The sequence below is a fragment of the Myxine glutinosa genome, chromosome 13, assembly GCF_964187855.1.
Source record: "Myxine glutinosa chromosome 13, kmMyxGlut1.1, whole genome shotgun sequence".
Taxonomy (NCBI): Eukaryota; Metazoa; Chordata; class Myxini; order Myxiniformes; family Myxinidae; genus Myxine; species Myxine glutinosa.
Genome location: NC_136273.1, coordinates 9245136 through 9266280, shown reverse-complemented (window position 1 = coordinate 9266280; position 21145 = coordinate 9245136). Strand labels below are relative to the sequence as shown.

The window sequence follows — 21145 nt, the reverse complement described above, 5'->3', positions numbered from 1 at the left end:
AACAAAAACAGGTAAGTAACAAAAAAACAGTTAAGTAACAAAAAAACAGATAAGTAACAAAAACAGTTAAGTAACAAAAACAGTTAAGTAACAAAAACAGTTAAGTAACAAAAACAGTTAAGCAACAAAAACAGTTAAGTAACAAAAACAGTTAAGTAACAAAAACAGTTAAGTAACAAAAAAGTTAAGTAACAAAAAAGTTAAGTAACAAAAACAGTTAAGTAACAAAAACAGTTAAGTAACAAAAACAGTTAAGTAACAAAAACAGTTAAGTAACAAAAACAGTTAAGTAACAAAAACAGTTAAGTAACAAAAACAGTTAAGTAACAAAAACAGTTAAGTAACAAAAACAGTTAAGTAACAAAAACAGGTAAGTAACAAAAACAGTTAAGTAACAAAAACAGGTAAGTAACAAAAACAGTTAAGTAACAAAAAAACAGATAAGTAACAAAAACAGTTAAGTAACAAAAACAGTTAAGTAACAATAACAGTTAAGTAACAAAAACAGTTAAGTAACAAAAACAGTTAAGTAACAAAAACAGTTAAGTAACAAAAACAGGTAAGTAACAAAAACAGTTAAGTAACAAAAACAGGTAAGTAACAAAAACAGTTAAGTAACAAAAAAACAGATAAGTAACAAAAACAGTTAAGTAACAAAAACAGTTAAGTAACAATAACAGTTAAGTAACAAAAACAGTTAAGTAACAAAAACAGTTAAGTAAAATTGACCCAAAGCATGAGGCTTTCATTTTGAATCTGGGATCTGACAGCAGGTTCAAAACATGCGAGTTCCTAAATGTTGATAAGAATGGTCCCGTGATGTTCAATGATGCAAACAATCAGGCTACAAATGAAGCAAATCAGTTATCAGTTACCATGAGGTGTTTGGCCTTCATGGGTTAACACAGGAAGTTACAAGACAAAGGAAAAAACAAGAACTTCCAAACAACCGTGTCGACTCATTTTCACGAAACAGCTGCCAAATGTGAGTAAATGGTCTCGCATCAGAATTTCTTGCTTTTACAGATATTTAATCATCATAAAATGTTTGGATTATCCTGAGTAATTGTGTTAATATTGTGGTTTTGGTGTTTTTTGCACAATTGTACTTTTGTAACCGGAAGTAGACGGAGGTTTTGTCTTCACCCCTGTTTATTGCCTTGTTTTATGTAGTATCATTGCATTTGCCATCAGTATCCCTAAGTTCATCCAAGGAATGTGGATTCAATGAGGAACTAACAGTTTTACATTGCCCCATAAAATATTGTCCGATGGAGACAGATCGGACGAATCCACAAGAAACCCGAGGCCTAGAAATTGGTCTAGGTCTACTGGTCCACTTGTCTGGGAAGACGTCATTCGAAGCGTAGTGGCAAAGAGCACTGGTATAAGACCTTTATGGACACCTTGCATGTAAAGATCAAGACCCCGTGATGTCTCTCACCAGTAATTGGAGGGAGCAACCAATCAGCTATCACCTACTAAATATCACCAGGTGGTTGGTGTGGTCTTTGAGCTGCAGAATCGCCCCCTGGCAAAACCAAACTAGAACGGCTGAACGGTTTATGTTTTGTATCCACCGATAGGCCGGATCTGGATCTTCACCAAAATGTAATCAATTCCTCCTTGGCACTCACCCAACCTGTCCACCAAATGTCAACCGAATCTGTCCTTAATTTTTTTTTGAAATATCGAGCTATGTATTGTTTTGGCCTTGTCTTTCAATGTTGAAGATCGAATCACTTTGAACAAGACCGATTGTCCAACAACGGCGTAGCCGGACTTGGATCTGCTGAGCGGAGGATCTGCTGTCCCTTTGTAATGCGACCAGATCCTCAGCTCTGATTGGTGGGGCGTTTGTGAGGGACATACATACACACACCGGACAGACAGACAAACGCTATTCCAGACGGCATTGTCCTACGGGCTACACCGTAAAAATATGGCTGCTGAACCACGTGACCGATGATGTCACCAATTTTTTTTTCTCAACCAATTTATCCCTAGATCACGCTCAAGAAATTTCATACTGATTCGATCAAGTGTTCTACTTCTCGATTTATGACATTGTTATGTATTACCTCCGCAAACCCCGGTTATGGTGCACCTCAGAGTCTCGAGAGGGAATGCAGCAGAAAGATTTGTTATTTTGCGTGTTCTAATAAACCATGGTAAAACCACACCAATGCAATTGTAGAACAAAACAAGTAATTGTATTAATAACTCTCACATGCACAATAATAACACCATGGAAGAAAGTACAATGGAAATCTCACTTGCATCAAATGAACAATACATGTGATGGTACCATCATCCCCCAATGCTCTCAAAGCAATGAACTCACGATACACCAAACATGAGTGGAATGTAACATTCCCCAAAGTCCGTGCACAAATCCCAACGTGGTGAAGGTCAGAATCGTGCAGAACGGCAAAACAACAGGCAGGTATTGGTGCAGCTGTGGATGAGGAGTTACGAGGTGAGAGGTCGATATGCGAATTGAGCCGATAGGTAAACCAACGGCAATCAACGCGATGAGGTCGATATGGAAATCCCAATGACAAAATAAGATGCACCAAGCGGACAGCCTCTTCGAGGACAAAATGGCATATCGGCCCGTAATGGAGGCGCTAGCTCCCTCCAACAATAACTCACACTTGGTAATAAAACCTGAGACGCAGGTTTAATTGCAATCGCAATATAGGACGATGTCGTGAGCAATCCCTTTCCCGGGAAGCCTCAACTCATTCGCGACCAACATCAAAAAAGTCCGCTCGCAGCCCCGATGCGACTTTAGGGCTGTACCTCTCTCATGGCCGTCTTCTCCCTGCCAATCCTCCTCTCTCCTCTTCCGGCCTCTTTGCCGCGTCTTCCTTTTTCCCTCACAAACATTTATTTTTACCTTTTATAAAGTCATCTCCATATCACACAAAAATCTTAACAACAATATTAGCTGAAACTAAAAATCCTAACTACATAATTACAACAAAGGCAGAAGTGACGGATCCGTGACAACATCATCATTAACGTACAGTATGTTATTCCCCATGGCGAGTATTTTACAATGAGCCACCTTTTAATTTTTCCATGGAGGAGTTTCGGATATATGGAGGTGCAAAGTGTGCAGTTTTTCCAAGATGGTGCCCGTACCACGTGACCTATGACGTAATAATTATTTTTTTTAAATTGCAGTTTATGTTGAAAATTGCATGGAAATCGGACCAAGGGTTGTAGAGAAAACGAATTTGAAAGGGAATAAACCCGCAAAATGCCGACGGAAAGGACATACATACATACATACAAACACCGGACGGACGGACAAAAGTTGTTCCAGACAAAGTACTGTTGCTTGTGTACTTCCCTCTCTCTCCCCCTCTTGTCTCCCTTTATTATATGTTTTGTGTGTCTCCGTTTATGTTTTTGTGTTTATGTGTTGGCTCTTACACGAGCCTCGACTTTGTATAGAAAAAAACCAACAATGAAGGGGTGTCATTGGGGAGGGTTCATGAAGGTAGGCAATATCATGAGAAGGGATGGGGAATGATCTAAGGAGGAGGTGAACCTGTCTCAGAGCCCTGAGGGAATAATAAAGTGTAACACACAGAAGAAGTTGGTTCCACAGGCGAGAGAAACGAGGAGTGGACGTTTCACCAGAATTGGCTTATGTTTGTGATGTTTGTGATGTTTGTTTGTGATGTTTGTGATGTTTGTTTGTGATGTTTGTGATGTTTGTTTGTGATGTTTGTGATGTTTGTTTGTGATGTTTGTGATGTTTGTTTGTGATGTTTGTGATGTTTTTTGTGATGTTTGTGATGATTGTGATGTTTGTTTGTGATGTTTGTTTGTGATGTTTGTGATGTTTGTTTGTGATGTTTGTTTGTGATGTTTGTTATGTTTGTGATATTTGTTTGTGATGTTTATGATATTTGTTTGTGATGTGTGTGATGTTTGTTTGTGATGTTTGTTTGTGATGTGTGTGATGTTTGTTTGTGATGTTTGTTTGTGATGTTTGTGATATTTGTTTGTGATGTGTGTGATGTTTGTGATGTTTGTTTGTGATGTTTGTTTGTGATGTTTGTGAAGTTTGTTTGTGATGTTTGTTTGTGATGTTTGTTTGTGATGTTTGTGATGTTTGTTTGTGATGTTTGTGATGTTTGTGATGTTTGTTTGTGATGTTTGTGATCTTTCTTTGTGATCTTTGTGATGTTTGTGATGTTTATTTGTGATGTTTGTGATGTTTGTTTGTGATGTTTGTTTGTGAGGTTTGTGATGTTTGTTTGTGAGGTTTGTGAGGTTTGTGATGTTTGTTTGTGATGTTTGTTTGTGATGTTTGTGATGTTTGTGATGTTTGTGATGTTTGTTTGTGATGTTTGTTTGTGATGTTTGTGATGTTTGTTTGTGATGTTTGTGATGTTTGTTTGTGATGTTTGTGATGTTTGTGATGTATGTTTGTGATGTATGTTTGTGAGGTTTGTGAGGTTTGTGAGGTTTGTGATGTTTGTTTGTGATGTTTGTTTGTGATGTTTGTTTGTGATGTTTGTTTGTGATGTTTGTGATGTTTGTTTGTGATGTTTGTTTGTGATGTTTGTGATGTTTGTTTGTGATGTTTGTTTGTGATGTTTGTTTGTGATGTTTGTTTGTGATGTTTGTTTGTGATGTTTGTGATGTTTGTTTGTGATGTTTGTTTGTGATGTTTGTGATGTTTGTTTGTGATGTTTGTTTGTGATGTTTGTTTGTGATGTTTGTGATGTTTGTTTGTGATGTTTCTTTGTGATGTTTGTTTGTGATGTTTGTTTGTGATGTTTGTTTGTGATGTTTGTTTGTGATGTTTGTTTGTGATGTTTGTTTGTGATGTTTGTTTGTGATGTTTGTTTGTGATGTTTGTGATGTTTGTTTGTGATGTTTGTTTGTGATGTTTGTAGAAACGTGTTTTTGTTACCGCCGTTCACCGAAGGTAGATGGAAGTTGTTTTTACCCCGTCTGTCTGTTTGTCTGTCTGTCTGTTTGTGAACAGGATATTTCAAGAAGTTGTGGATGGATTTGGACAAAACTTGGTGGACAAGTTGGGTGTGTGACAAGGAATAATCGATTAAATTTGGTGAAGATTCCAATCTGGATCCGGATTGGAGAATTTTTTAGTTTTTTTTTTAGTGATTTTTCACCATTGAGTGATAGAGCCAAAAACTCTAAATAGAACGATATTTCAAGAAGTTGTGGACGGATTATGCCAAAACTTGATGTATGAGTTGGTTCGGTGACAAGAACAAGGTGATTCGATTTTGGTTTAGTTCCGGATCTAGATCCGGCCTATCAGTGGGATACAAAACGTAAAGTGTTCAGCCTGGCGGAGGTATGCTCTCTACCTTTATACCATTCTAGTTCACAGTGGAACTCTCACTGATCACTTGCCTTGTATCTGATATGTCCCTAAGCCAAACGCAGAAAACCTATTACAGTTTCGCCATCTTGAGTATTTGGATCTGCCATCAGGGATTCACGAGCAGAGTCCGCAGGGCACCTTAAGTCATTGAAGTTGCCATGCAGGTAGCGAGCTCGAGCTCGTATGTTACGTGAAGTTACGGAGCGGTTTTTATAGTTATAGTTATCAATAATCGGAGCTGATATCGGCCTCTTCCTCCTCCACCTTTGCTATCGCACATAACCTGCTATAAAAGAAACCACAACAGCTTCCTTATTTAAGTTTTATTAGTGGTGGAAGTCATAAAACCTGGGAAAGAACCTTTGTAATACGACATGAATTACATAGCGGTGACTATACCTTCAATCAGCAGCCAGCAGACTCTACCTTGACTGGTATAGAAAACCTCACCTGGGTCCAAACCATTGTTTGTAATAGAGTTGTTTTAAATTTTTATTTTACAAAGATACAGGCTCAGTGAAGATCAGGATAACTCAGGGCAAGATGCTTCAGATTAAACAGAGATGAGCAAGGGTTACAAACGAAACTAGAACGATACTCGGTAGAGAGCATACCTCCGCCAGGTGACCAGGTTACCTTTTGTATCCCACTGATAGGTTGCATCCAGATTCGGACCTGAACCAACATCTAACGCCTTGTTCTTGTCACCCAACCAACTCGTCCTCCTGTTTTGTTATAGCTCGTCCACAACTTTTTAACATATCCTGCAGTGCTCACACGCAAACAGACAGGGGTGAAGACACAACCTCCGTCCACCTAATAGGTGATGGAGGTAAAAATGGGGAAAAGACACAACAAAGGAGTGAATATGAGTAGTTATACTGTATTAGCAAATAGCACCTGTCGCCTGGCTGACGGGAATAGTAAGAGAGAAGAGAGAGAGAAAGAGGGGTGGGAGAGGGGGAGAGGTGGGAGAGAGAGGGGTGGGAGAGAGAGGGGTGGGAGAGAGAGAAGTGGGGAAGAGAGGGAGGTGGGTGGGGAAGAGAGGGAGGTGGGTGGGGAAGAGAGGGAGATGGGTGGGAGAGACAGGGGTGGGAGAGAGAGGGTTGGGGGAGGTGGAGGGAGGCAGGGAGGGGGAAGGAGCGGTGGACGTGTGAGGAAGGGGAGCAGGGAAAAGAGAGGGGTGGGAGAGTGGGGAAGGGAACGGGAGGGAACAGGAGGAAGGGAGGGGGGGAGGAGGAGTGGACGAGCGAGGAGGGGGAGGGGGAGAGAGGGAGGGTGGGGGCGGGAGCGGTAGGAATGGGGGGGGGGATGGAAGGAGGGGTGGACGAGTGAGGAAGGGGAAGGGAGCTCGGAAGGGGGAGGAAGCAAGGGAGGAGGAGAGCGAGGCAGGGGAGAAGAGTGAGGAAGGGGTGGAGTGAGTGACGCCTCACCACGCGTCACAAAATCCCATTGACTAATTGTATTAAAGAGGGAATGTGTTCCTGACAGAATATTAAATTGAGTGAAATGTTTTCAAAGAGTAAATGAATTAAACTATATTATTAAAATATTTTCCAATTTTCTCTTGAACTCGTAGTTCACTTGTTCCATTGCTTTACTCATTCTAATCCTCCCGTATGTTACTCGTTCTTTCAATTCGAACTTCAATTTAAATTATTTTACTTTCCTAACTCTTCCCACTGTTTAATTATTAGCTCACCTGGACTTTAGTCCAGTGAGCTTATGCAATCGAGCAGTGTCCATAGACCATAGGTAAGTGAGTCAGTGAGTGAGTCAGTGAGAGAGTCTGTCGTCACTTCAGTTATTATCGCTTGAACCAAACACAAGATGTTGATGAAACTTTGCCACAAGCTTCATATCTGGTGCATAACGAAGGTGTATTTACCGCATCAAAATATGTGCTCATTAAGGGGGTTTACGGGGCTTTTGACCCCCCAAAATAGGAATTTTCGCTCTTCTCTGAAACTACACACACAATTTCAATGAAATTGGACACATTCCTTAATCTTTTCCTCACTCGATATAATTCTCCGAACAGAAGAAAAAGTTACGTTTAATGCTTTTGCAATTTCACATTTTCTTGTACAAATATGGAGGAGAGAGCACAGCCTTGATTAAATTAAATACTGTTCTGTCCGTACCGAAAAAGACTGGTCTGAACAGATAGCTGATCGAGCTTACACTCTGAGGCGTTCAGTCAAAATATAGCAGAGAATACGCGCGTGGGGGAGAGCGAAGAGCTTACCTTCACGGGTCCCACCGGACATCTTCGAACCTGTGAAGATTAATTCAAGCCGACACAGGATTTCAAATGTACAAAAATACCGGCTTTATTGAAGAAATGCCGGTAACAAAATAACACACGGCAAAATTAAGATTCCTAAATGGGACGTCCCCACACAGACTCGTATACCACACAAAGGGGAAAAATAACTGGTGAAAATAAATGTGTGTGTGTTTTTAGGTACTTAGCTCTGAGCATCTCCTGAACCACCTTGGGAATCGTCAATAAACCCCTGTGTCCTTGGTGGGAACAGCACAGGCCTCCGTGCACAGTTCACTTGCGGGAAACGCAGGCCTCTGTCCGCAGTCCGTGCGCGGGAAACCGCAGGCCTCGGTCCACAGTTCGCTCCTCCTCATGATCACGATGATGATGTCAGAACACAACCGTTCACCACCAAACCCCACAGCCAAGAGCTTGTAAACTTCGACCGTTCGTTGAGACTGTCCCACTGCAAGAGGTCGTCCCAACGCAAGAGCTTATCAGTGCCCGTTCACTTTCAGATCCAGAAGTCGAAAGAGAAAATGTCGGCCCTCTAACTCCTTTGTACTCAAGGCTGTGACGTCATCTGATGCCGCCCGTGCCTGCTCTTATCAGCCAGTCCCTCTCTTCATTGCTCGACAAATTTCACTAATCACTGCTCTCCAGGGCGTGGCCTCCCAGACCTCCCAGACCTGCCTCCCAGACCTCACCCGTCGGTGGTATCATCGTTGGTGCTCAAAGTCCTTTTTCCGGTTAGCTTTTATTTCATGTCTTTTATTGCGCTATTGCCTGGCTTTGTGTGTGTGCTGCATTGTCATAAGGAACAGAGGGGAAATAACAGAGGTGATTACATACAGGGGATTCATTACCCATAATCCCTAACTACTTAACATAACCCCACCCCTCTCATGGGGCCAATTATACACTTACACGACAAATGGTCGACTGGATCCCTACTTATGTACATGGTGGTTCTTCTTCATTGCGACATACGGAGCATGGTAATCTATACACTTCTACCTGGACTAAGGTAATCATTGCCTACCCCCCACAAACGTAACAATACTCTTCGTAATAACAATCGCTAATTTCTTTAAGCTTTTAGATTTCACTGCAGATTTTGCCTCTTATTTAGTAAACGAGCTCCGATCCTCAAATCCAAAGACAGATTTTCATTATATAATTTAATTAGTCCATGAGAGTACATCGTGCTGCCAAGGCAAGGCGTTTTTGAGCAGGCCAAAACGAAATGGCGGCTTAAGACCCCTGTGAGATGAAAGCGGGCTGACCAAGGGTAAGCCTGTTTTTGTTTTTTCATGGCGAGCTCCCTGTTAATTATTTTCAAAAGGGGTGTTTAAATTTACCCAAATACCCAGTTTTTTCGATTTTCCCCTCCTTTGGAGTTCCTTAATAACTCATGCATGCAATGTTTTGGGCCGCATGGTTTCATGGTTTTGGAGTTATGGAGGAGACACATTGACTTTCACACACACACACACACACACACACACACACACACACACACACACACACACACACACACACACACACACACACACACACACACACACACACACCTTCACTGACATTTATTATAGATTTAGTAAGGATGGCAATCAACGTATGAGGCATTGAATGAGCATGTGAGACCATTACTCAGGACCAATCCAACATCAACCCTCTCACTTGCAGTTACTAAGCGGGAAGAACGAAGCCATGTGGTGATAATCTTGATGTACTATGGTGAAACTTGATGTACTATGGTGAAATCAATGTATGAGTAAAATTATGAAGGAAATCGATGTATAATGTATAAATTTACATAATAAATGTATCAATGTATGAATGAAAATGTATCAATGTATGAATTATCAATGTAATTAATCAATTATAATTGCACAAAACAACAACAAATGAATCAATTTATCATTGATTAATGTATTAATGATTAATGATTAATGCATTAATGCTTAATGCTTAATTAATGATTAATATTGTCACGGTTTTGCGAAGCCCGTTCCCTTACCAGGGGGGAGATTAAGCCCCTGGTTCTCCTTGGGTCTTCAAACCTCGAGACTGAGTCACCACTTCTGGGCAGACGTGGAAAAGGGTCTCGGGAAAATTTTCGCACGTACCTAAGTACCCACGCCGCCGTGGGAGCGGGGACCGAGTCCCGCACGAACCACGCGTAATTGGGTACACCCGAGCGGATGGCGTACCACGTGGACCGTGCTGTTACCTTGCTATTGGAACCCGATCAGAGCGGTATAATTCGTACCATGCTACGTCAATGATGGAGAGACAAAAGCGGTCGAATCAAAGGAAGAACAGATTTAATTATTATTCACACAATGTACAAGGGTAGAAGAAGCAGAGACACAGAGCAGTCTTAATCTTTTCTTACTTATTTTCCCAGACTTACAGTAACAGTCTTACTTATTTTCCCCAGACAATGGGCCCACTCACACATACATGGAGATGAGGGAAGAAATGTTCATGCGCTGAACGCGCCGGCTTTGGTCGTCCAGGAACAGCTCACCCGGCGTAGCCCTCTGGCGGTCACAGCACGTACTCCGGCGAAGGCAGGCAGGTGGGAGAATCCTCGCGGCGCGTATCTCGGCAAAGCAGGCAGGCAGGAAATATACGCGCATCTCTGGCCCGGCACGGCTGTCTTTTACAGCGCGATTAACACAACTGCCGAAAAACTGAGCGCTCCGAACTCATAACTCGTAACTCAGCGCTTTCACTCTCGTAACTCAACAGAGGATCTGACTCCAGCTCAACACAGCGCTTTCCCTCTCATAACTGAACACAGCGCTTTCACTCTCGTAACTGAACGGAGGATCTGGGCTCATAACTCGTCTGCCTCCCTTCTCATAACTGAATTCAACACCGCGCATCCCTTCTCATAACTGAGAACCCCAAACCGACTCTCATAACTCAGGTGGGGGCTCTGGGCACAGGGTTATATGGTTCCGCCCTGGCCCGTATCGAATGTTCCAAGCCCCGCCTTTTGCCGCAGTGGTAAGTCACTCCCCTCGAGCCCTGATTGGCGGCTCGCGCTTACCGGTCACTCCCACTCCTCCTGCCCCACCTTCCTTCGACCTTGATCGACTTGTTCAGGGGTGCCTCGTGGTATTTCACGCCAAAACCAAAAGCATGGAGGCATCGTAAAGGACCTAATTCTCATCATTCTACTCAACGCAAAACTACACACAGGAAAGGTCTACGCTTACATTTACTAAGAAATAACTGAGCTTAACGAGGCTACGTGTTGTAGTGTAACTAAACTAGGAGGGGAAATTAACCTTTATTATAACAACACAAAACCGCAACAATATTTAATGATTAATAATGAATTAAGAAATTAATTAATAATTTAATTTAATTCACAATTAATTATTAATGATTAATTACTTATACTTAAAATTAATAATGAATTCACAAATTAATAATAATAAATAATTAACATTAATTAATAATTAATGATTAATGTAGTAATGATAAATGTTATTAATGATTAATGATTAATGGTAAATGTAGATAATGATACATGTGGTGAGGGTGATACATGTGGTGGGGATGATACATGTGGTGAGGGTGATACATGTGGTGAGGGTGATACATGTGGTGAGGGTGATACATGTGGTGAGGGTGATACATGTGGTAAGGATGATACATGTGGTGAGGACGATAAATGTGGAGAGGGCAATACATGTGGTGAGGACAATACACCACAATATTCCCAAATCGGATATTAGTTTCCCAAATATTCCCAAATCGGATATTTGTTTTCCAAATATTTCCAAATCGGATATTAGTTTCCCAAATCGGATATTAGTTTCCCAAATATTCCCAAATCGGACATCAGTTTCCCAAATATTCCCAAATCGGACATTAGTTCCCCAAATATTCCCAAATCGGATATTAGTTTCCCAAATATTCCCAAATATGATATTAATTTCCCAAATATTCCCAAATCAGATAGTAGTTTCCCAAATATTCCCAAATCAGATAGTAGTTTCCCAAATATTCCCAAATCAGATAGTAGTTTCCCAAATATTCCCAAATCAGATAGTAGTTTCCCAAATATTCTCAAATCAGATATTAGTTTCCCAAATATTCCCAAATCAGATATTAGTCTCCCAAATATTCCCCAATCGGATATTAGTTTCCCAAATCGGATATTAGTTTCCCAAATCGGATATTAGTTTCCCAAATATTCCCAAATCGGACATCAGTTTCCCAAATATTCCCAAATCGGACATTAGTTCCCCAAATATTCCCAAATCGGATATTAGTTTCCCAAATATTCCCAAATATGATATTAATTTCCCAAATATTCCCAAATCAGATAGTAGTTTCCCAAATATTCCCAAATCAGATAGTAGTTTCCCAAATATTCCCAAATATGATATTAATTTCCCAAATATTCCCAAATCAGATAGTAGTTTCCCAAATATTCCCAAATCAGATAGTAGTTTCCCAAATATTCCCAAATCAGATATTAGTTTCCCAAATATTCTCAAATCAGATATTAGTTTCCCAAATATTCCCAAATCAGATATTAGTCTCCCAAATATTCCCCAATCGGATATTAGTTTCCCAAATAGGATATTAGTTTCCCAAATATTCCCAAATAGGATATTAATTTCCCAAATATTCCCAAATCGGATATTAGTTTCCCAAATATTCCCAAATAGGATATTAATTTCCCAAATATTCCCATAATCAGATATTAGTTTCCCAAATATTCCCAAATCAGATATTAGTTTCCCAAATATTCCCAAATAGGATATTAGTTTCGCAAATAGAATATTAGTTTCCCAAATATTCCCAAATAGGATATTAGTTTCCCAAATATTCCCAAACAGGATATTAGTTTCCCAAATATTCCCAAATCGGATATTAGTTTCACAAATAGAATATTAGTTTCCCAAATATTCCCAAGTCCCCGTCCCCCAAAGTCCTGTCCGCTTGCGTGAGTTAGTGCATGTTGAAGATCCCACGGTGTCCTCGGTGAAGACTCGGTGAGTTATCGCCGGCATCCTGAACAAATTCCAAAATTCCTACCTGTACTGCGAGTAGCAAGTCTTTTTCCAGATAACATCAGGTTACACCGATTGTTATCTCCGTGCGGTTTATGTCTGTGCAGCAACTCCTGCACTATAAACAAACTGGCCAGGTAGTTCGCATGTTTCTCATGTGAACAACATTCGTCGGACACGACAGGTAACCATTCAACACTTAAACGAGTCACCCACATTTAACGAGATTGATTGAAGCGTTTACTGTGCCAATTATCGTTCACCTTTACCTGGTCGACTTGAGCTGCTTCAGCATAATTGCTCAGGTGAAAAAAAAACAACTTCCCAGGTGAATTAGAGAATGGAAAGATCTTTCACGAATGATAATTGGGGAATGTCAGCATGGAGCCCACGGATGGCAGGTGAGCAAATTGCTGCAGGTAACATATACCTACCGCAGCGTTTTATGATCCTGGATTTGTTCCCCTGCGGGTGTCGAGTCCGACTAAACCGTCGCCATGGTAACGGTGACATAAGAGGTGCTGCATTACGAAGCACGCACGTAATTTTCACAGGGACATAAAGCGGGCTGTCCTGCCCATATTTAGGTTGTGGACGCCCAAGATACCTGGCTGGGAATCCTCGAGGTATGTGCACTCTCCTCTCACCTGTCATACCTGGGTTCGAATCCCAACCGAGCGACATCGACCGTCACCTTGGTGTTTCACATCCATCAGATGCCAGGTGGAGTCGAAACCAATCCAGAGGACCCGTCTGCCAGTCCGGGCCGTTAAAAAGATCCCAGGGTACATCACGCGGAGTAGGCGAGTCATCTCTGGTCGCATAATTAACTGAATGCGGAAGTTGTTTGCAAAGGGATGTGGATGGGAATTTGGGAATTTGGGAATTTGGGTTCATGAAACCAAACCATGGATGTAATTCAGGTGTGGGGGATACGACCCGTGGAGTTATGAGCCAAATGGTCTTCCACCAAAATGTAACTTTTCATGGATTGTGAATGTTGTGCTTGCACATCCATGTCATTGTGGAATAAAACGAATTCCTCAGGAAATCCTGTTTATTTTCACTCATGCAGAAGTGATCTTCATGGGAGTGCACGCGTGACAAACAATCATGGCAACAGTAGGCCTCATGTCAAGCAATCATGTCCTCATCACATGTATCACCCTCACCACATGTATCACCCTCACCACATGTATCACCCGCACGACATGTATCACCCTCACCACATGTATCGCCCTCACCACATGTATCGTCCCCACCACATGTATCACCCTCACCACATGTATCGCCCTCACCACATGTATCGTCCCCACCACATGTATCACCCTCACCACATGTATCACCCTCACCACATGTATCGTCCTCACCACATGTATCACCCTCACCACATGTATCACCCTCACCACATGTATCGTCCCCACCACATGTATCACCCTCACCACATGTATCACCCTCACCACATGTATCGTCCTCACCACATGTATCACCCTCACCACATGTATCGTCCCCACCACATGTATCACCCTCACCACATGTATCGTCCCCACCACATGTATCACCCTCACCACATGTATCACCCTCACCACATGTATCACCCTCACCACATGTATCGTCCCCACCACATGTATCACCCTCACCACATGTATCACCCTCACCACATGTATCGTCCCCACCACATGTATCACCCTCACCACATGTATCACCCTCACCACATGTATCGTCCCCACCACATGTATCACCCTCACCACATGTATCACCCTCACCACATGTATCACCCTCACCACATGTATCACCCTCACCACATGTATCACCCTCACCACATGTATCGTCCCCACCACATGTATCACCCTCACCACATGTATCGCCCTCACCACATGTATCGTCCCCACCACATGTATCACCCTCACCACATGTATCACCCTCACCACATGTATCGTCCTCACCACATGTATCACCCTCACCACATGTATCACCCTCACCACATGTATCGTCCCCACCACATGTATCACCCTCACCACATGTATCACCCTCACCACATGTATCGTCCTCACCACATGTATCACCCTCACCACATGTACCCTCACCACATGTATCGCCCTCACCACATGTATCGTCCCCACCACATGTATCACCCTCACCACATGTATCACCCTCACCACATGTATCGTCCCCACCACATGTATCACCCTCACCACATGTATCACCCTCACCACATGTATCACCCTCACCACATGTATCACCCTCACCACATGTATCACCCTCACCACATGTATCGTCCTCACCACATGTATCACCCTCACCACATGTATCACCCTCACCACATGTATCGTCCCCACCACATGTATCACCCTCACCACATGTATCGTCCTCACCACATGTATCACCCTCACCACATGTACCCTCACCACATGTATCGCCCCCATTGCGCGGTTCCACCTCCCTGCTGGTTCTTGTGCTGCGATCGAATGGTCTATTTTCCGAGGACATTCTGCCTCCTGCCGGCCGAGTTAACAAATGTTTGTACAAGGCCCGAATCATCCCGTGAAATAACCTGCACCCAAAAGGGCCCTAAAAACCGCCAGGTTGTTGTATATGTTCCCTTATTATAAGGAACCTCAACACAGGAGGAGGCCATTAGGTATCGCTGGTTGTTTGTCCATGCTTTATCCCCTTAATGCTGAACTTCAAGCACCAAAGCACCAAAGCAACATGTACCATTTTTGAAGTTTTTGTCTATGACTCAGATGGGGTTTGAACGTCCCGTGACTTCCCAGGCTCAGAACAAACACTTTTTTTGTCACCAAACATCAACCTTCCTTGAATCACCTTGAAGTGCCACATGCCCATCTTCTGGATCCTCTGGTCAGGTACAAAATGGTGTATGGTAGGGTAAAGAAGGATACTTGTACCCCAGCAGTATACCTGCGGCATGTCACAGGTCCACTCGAGCTCTGCACTGCAAGGTTGTTGTTGTGGTTCTTGCTGGAGGTCGTATTTTGGAATGTGCACCCATTGGTCGGACAGCTTCCAGACCCGGCCCACATTTGTCGCTTGACTCCACCTGACACGGCACCAAGACAAAATAAAATGGCCGCCATATTGGTTTTCCGGTGGGCTTAAGGCATTAGGCCTGTTAGGCCTCTACTGATTGTACGTCAGATTTCCATTGGCTTTGGGTCGAGCATTACTCACGATGAGGGACTCCAACAAATCTAATCATATGTCGAATAAAATGTATTAGTAACGTTTAATCAAGCCCGTCCCCAAGCACGGTACGTGCCTCCCTAAAAAAATTGTTACGTAATTTTTGAACGGCCCCATATTGGCCTGTTTCCTGACCAGGGGGATTTCTGTCATTGCACCTCATCATTGCATTTCACTCTTCGTTTCGAGCGCACATCTAATATATAAAGCTCTTTCTGACCAATGACTCACTGATTGACTGACTGTCAGACCGATATTAATGTTCAGGACCTTCCGGGTGTCATAGAAAGCTGAATTTTGGCGTGCCAACGGACATCAAAGCCGGTACACCTGGAGAAAATCACAGAACTGTCGGAAAGCATCCGTAAATGAAAATTTACATAAAAAACGTAAAATAAATAAATAATAAAACTAAATTTATATCTAGCACGAGGTCAGTGATGTTTGCCTACAATCATAAAGCTTCTATTTATTATGTAGCTATGTACGAAGCACGGTCTGTTATTGCTTACACAATGTGAAAGCACACGACACTAGTATGAGCAAAAGCTTGTCGAGTCTTCTTTGATCTTCCATAATGTTCCACTTTCCTTGCGTCATCTCCGTGCCAAGTCTCAAGTTTTTGAGGGCAAGTCTCAAGTTTTTGAGGGCAAGTCTCAAGTTTTTGAGGGCAAGTCTCAAGTTTTTGAGGGCAAGTCTCAAGTTTTTGAGGGCAAGTCTCAAGATTTTGAGGGCAAGTCTTCAGTTTTTGAGGGCAAGTCTCAAGATTTTGAGGGCAAGTCTCAAGTTTTTCAGGACAAGTCTCAAGTTTTTCAGGGCAAGTCTCAGGTTTTTGAGGGCAAGTCTAAAGTTTTTCAGGGAAAGTCTCAAGTTTTTCTTGATGTCAGGGAAAGTCTCAAGTTTTTCCGGGCAAGTCTCAAGTTTTTCTTGATGTCAGGGAAAGTGTCAAGTTTTTCAGGGCAAGTCTCAAGTTTATCTTGATGTACTAGTATAGTTATTTATTTATAATTTGAGTTCAGACTACAATATTAATGACTTCGTCATAAAAAAAAACTACGACGTTATCCGAAACGACGTTATTCGGATACGATATTGTCATATACATAAGATTATGGGGTTGCGTTGCCAGGGAAAGGTTTTTGGTCACCCTAACAGGTCCAGAGACACAGAAACTTTTTTTGATGTGATTATATTGATTTTTAAGTAATAAACAAAGAACCGTGTTTTTTAATTCTAATAATTTCTTAAGGTGTTACAGTTTAAAAAAGCAAACCCATTGGGTACCGCCCCTAAAATCGCGATGGTTATGACGTCATCTGCATGACGTAATCAAAGGCAAGCTTATCTCAGCACGCAACAACACGGATAATGGTCATCTTTCCTGATCCAGATTTTCCTGATCTGCAAGAATCCTCTGATTGTTAAAATCATTATAAAAACTACCCGCAGCAAAAATATCCTCGAGATGACGTAGCGGGTCACGTGGGTAATCAAATCGCCATTTTTTAGGGGGGGGGGGGGGTGTGATGGCGAGTTGAAATCGGTCACCGGCAGGCCGATACAAGGGGTTTGAATCACCGCTCAAATCACCTGTGCACATGGTCTGGTAGCTTGGTAGAGATGGTCTTAGTTTTGAGCGACGGTTGTTTCTTCTACTTAATCGTGAGGATGGCAATCTCCCTCATTTGTTGTAGGTAACCACAAGATTTAGCCATCGTTGTTGTTTCATAACAGTCTCTATAAAATGTTCTGAGCACAAAACAAATATTTTGTCGGACCAATCAATACTCGGGTATTTCAGACAAATATCGTCTGATTTCTGGCAAACTTAGGGTCTTTCAGTCATTGGTGTCGTATAAAAAGATCTCGGTTTGTATTACTACAACCACCAAGCACGGATCGACCCGGCATATTTGTGGAAAATCGAAAATTTTCATTCGCCGTTCGATTTCATATCCCATGTTCAATTTCAGTATGTAACCTGCAGATAGTACGAAAATGGCAGTCGACTACCTGGTGTGACGTCACGGGCAAGCGTGAAAAATAAGATTTCGACTTTTAATCTCAAAACTACCGACTTTATAAATCACAAATCGGAAAAAGACACATCATATATCTATTTTGTAGGATATCAAGGGATAGATGAGCGTCGAGGTATTCTGAGCGTTTGCGTTCTCGTATCAGAAACAAAAATGTAACAAATCAATACAGAACATGATTGAAATCATCATCATACTAAAATACGCCATTTGTGTCTGTCCGTCTGTCTGATGAATTTTTGACGCCAATACATTCTGTCATTACTGACCAAGGGTTGCACAATGAAGGTTGTAGCGCATTCATTTGCCCCCCTTCCCAAGGGGGTTTTCTCCCCCCGAGCGAGTTTGCCCGCCATTGCCGTCAATGGGGTTGCACGTTGAGGTGTATATCAATGTTAAATTAGCTTTATCGTGGCGTTTTTACAAAGACGCTTTTAATAACAAAATCAATGATAAATCGCATATTGTTAATGTTATTACAAAACAATATGAATACTAATAGCCGGCGAAGCCGGTGTTGTCAATAAACGAGTACGTATTATGTTGAAAACCTGATTATGCCTTGGCTCGATAATCCGAAGCGCAGTGGAGGCAGCCATCTTGCGGATGCGGAAGTATGCATAACAAATTTAAAACGTTCATTAGGAGTTTCTTTCACCCGTCATCGTTTGATTCACAATCTTATGCACCTCAGATGTATTAATAAAATAATTTAAGACCAACATCGGCCCGCACGGGCCTGGTTATCTTCAACAAAACGCGTCACCAAACACCGGACCCAATGAGAGTCGAGCATTTGCAAAAATATGTCTAAAATGAAAGCGCTCACTGGATGGAGTGCTGGAGACAGCCATCGACCGGATGCGGAAGTTTGCATAAAACAATTGCGAAAAAGTTCAATAGGAGTTTGTTTCACCCGTCGTTCTTTGATTCACAATCTAATGAAACCTCTAATTAGTAATTAAAATACGTTAAGACCAACCTCGTTATCTTCAACGAAAATCGTCATCAAACACCAGAACCAATGAGATTCGAGCATTTGAAAAAATATTATTAAGCGTTTCGGACGGTGAAAACGGCGTCAAATATTCTAACATTGACGAAGAATTATTTTTTAGAAATCTCGCGGGCGTATGGGATAGTTTTTCACGGCCAGAAATACGGTATAAGCGGTTTACATATTTAGTTTAGAAATACGGATAGTTTTTCACGGCCGGAAATATCCGAAGCTGAGACGGAATTCACCGAATGAATCACTGCAAGCTAACGTCTTCTGGTGGAGGAAGCCGCAGTGCCCGGAGAGTCAGAGAACCAGCCCTGGCGCCTGACAGCGACTGAAGTTAGAAGACGACACACATACTGTGAAAACGTATGTTAAGCCCAGTTAAAATTTCTTAAAATAGGCCCTAAGCTAGCACATCGTATAGTTACTTCCTTAAGCTTCTTGTGACATTTATTGTATGCACGTATTGCCATTGGGGAGGACTCTCTGCTCTTCTCTTTTACCAAGTCTTACCAGGTACGGCACCTACTACACCTACCTACTACCAACTGCCTAACCTACTGATGCCATAGTGATGGGTAAAATAGTGGCAAGAGGCTTTGGCTTCGCCAGCTCATTGCGGCTTTGCAGTCGGTACTAGTAATAATTCTAATAATGTCCCACTTCCCCAAGGCGTTTTTCCTGCAGTGATAGCTTGGATAAATCGCTTATAGTTATAATGGCTTTTCCGTGTGAGTGAGCAACAGCTTCGACAGGAAGTAAAAATATTATAAACCACAAACACGTATGCTTAGCTTTTTAAACAGTCGCTAATGCTTTTTATAACACTAAATGAAGAAATTTGGAGGAATCCCGAAATCCGTGAAGTAAGGTTTACTTACAGAACTGAGCGAAGATCTACTGAACTCTATATAACGCACAAACGTTGGGTTAATAACATGGCCCTTTCTGCCGCTACCATGGCATTTTTCATAGTGAACTCTTGAAACTCACTCCTGCTGTTTAATACGAAACAAAGGGAGGAAGACTGGGATGTGCTCATTTATCAAGCAGCTAGCCAAGCCGCTTTGCCAAGCCAGCCGTTCCTTAACGGTTTTGAATGGAGTGCTTGCTTGAATGCTTAAACCACTTGGCGATCTCTTCACAATAAACCTGGTAAATGATCTCACACCCAATGTTCTTGAGACCCGCCCATATATCGACTGTAATCTATATACCCCAAAGAGGAATGACCCTTCCTGCCCCTCCCGGAGTCTGCGGGTGTACAAGTAATGTAAGTGCACAAATAGACAAATTAATGGTGTTTGTTGAGAGTGGAGGAACTACAGAGAGGCAGGTGCAGGCACGACCGTGCTTCGGTGCAACGTCTGGGCCGACTAAGTGATGTGCTGCTCCTGGTTAAAATCACTCAGGGGGAATAACAACAGAAAACAAAGGAATTGATTACAATTCCATGGAGTGTAGACTGCAGCGTTGACAAAGAGATCAGTAAATACAGCATGCTACTGTACATGGTGCATGTCTCAGTTACCGCATCACAAAGTTTTTTTCAACTTGTATAACTCCATAATAACATCTAACAACTTGTATAACTCCATAATAACATCTAACAACTTGTATAACTCCATAATAACATCTAACAACTTGTATAACTCCATAATAACATCTAACAACTTGTATAACTCCATAATAACATCTAACAACTTGTATAACTCCATAATAACATCTAACAACTTGTGAAACTCCATAATAACATCTAACAACTTGTATAATTCCATAATAACATCTAACAACTTGTATAACTCCATAATAACATCTAACAACTTGTATAACTCCATAATAACATCTAACAACTTGTATAACTCCATAATAACATCTAACAACTTGTATAACTCCATAATAACATCTAACAACTTGTATAACTCCATAATAACATCTAACAACTTGTATAACTCCATAATAACATCTAACAACTTGTGCAACTCCATAATAACATCTAACAACTTGTATAATTCCATAATAACATCTAACAACTTGTATAACTCCATAATAACATCTAACAACTTGTATAACTCCATAATAACATCTAACAACTTGTATAACTCCATAATAACATCTAACAACTTGTACAACTCCATAATAACATCTAACAACTTGTATAACTCCATAATAACATCTAACAACTTGTACAACTCCATAATA

At 41.7% G+C, this 21145-nt stretch overlaps 1 protein-coding gene and 1 long non-coding RNA gene across 2 annotated transcripts in view; both read left to right on the top strand.

Annotated features, from left to right (window-relative positions):
- Nucleotides 1-695: 695 nt before the first annotated feature.
- LOC137438565 (uncharacterized) lies at nt 696-9498 on the top strand. Its single transcript, XR_010986747.2, has 2 exons — nt 696-985; nt 7848-9498. It is a non-coding gene; the product is annotated as an uncharacterized LOC137438565 (long non-coding RNA).
- A 9407-nt stretch (nt 9499-18905) lies between these two features.
- The window catches only part of SLC39A7 (solute carrier family 39 member 7), a 23975-nt gene continuing 21735 nt past the window's right edge, over nt 18906-21145 (top strand). The window contains exon 1 of the mRNA XM_068133733.2: nt 18906-19459. The gene's annotated coding sequence lies outside the window, so the exon portion shown is untranslated. The remainder of the gene's footprint in view (nt 19460-21145) is intronic.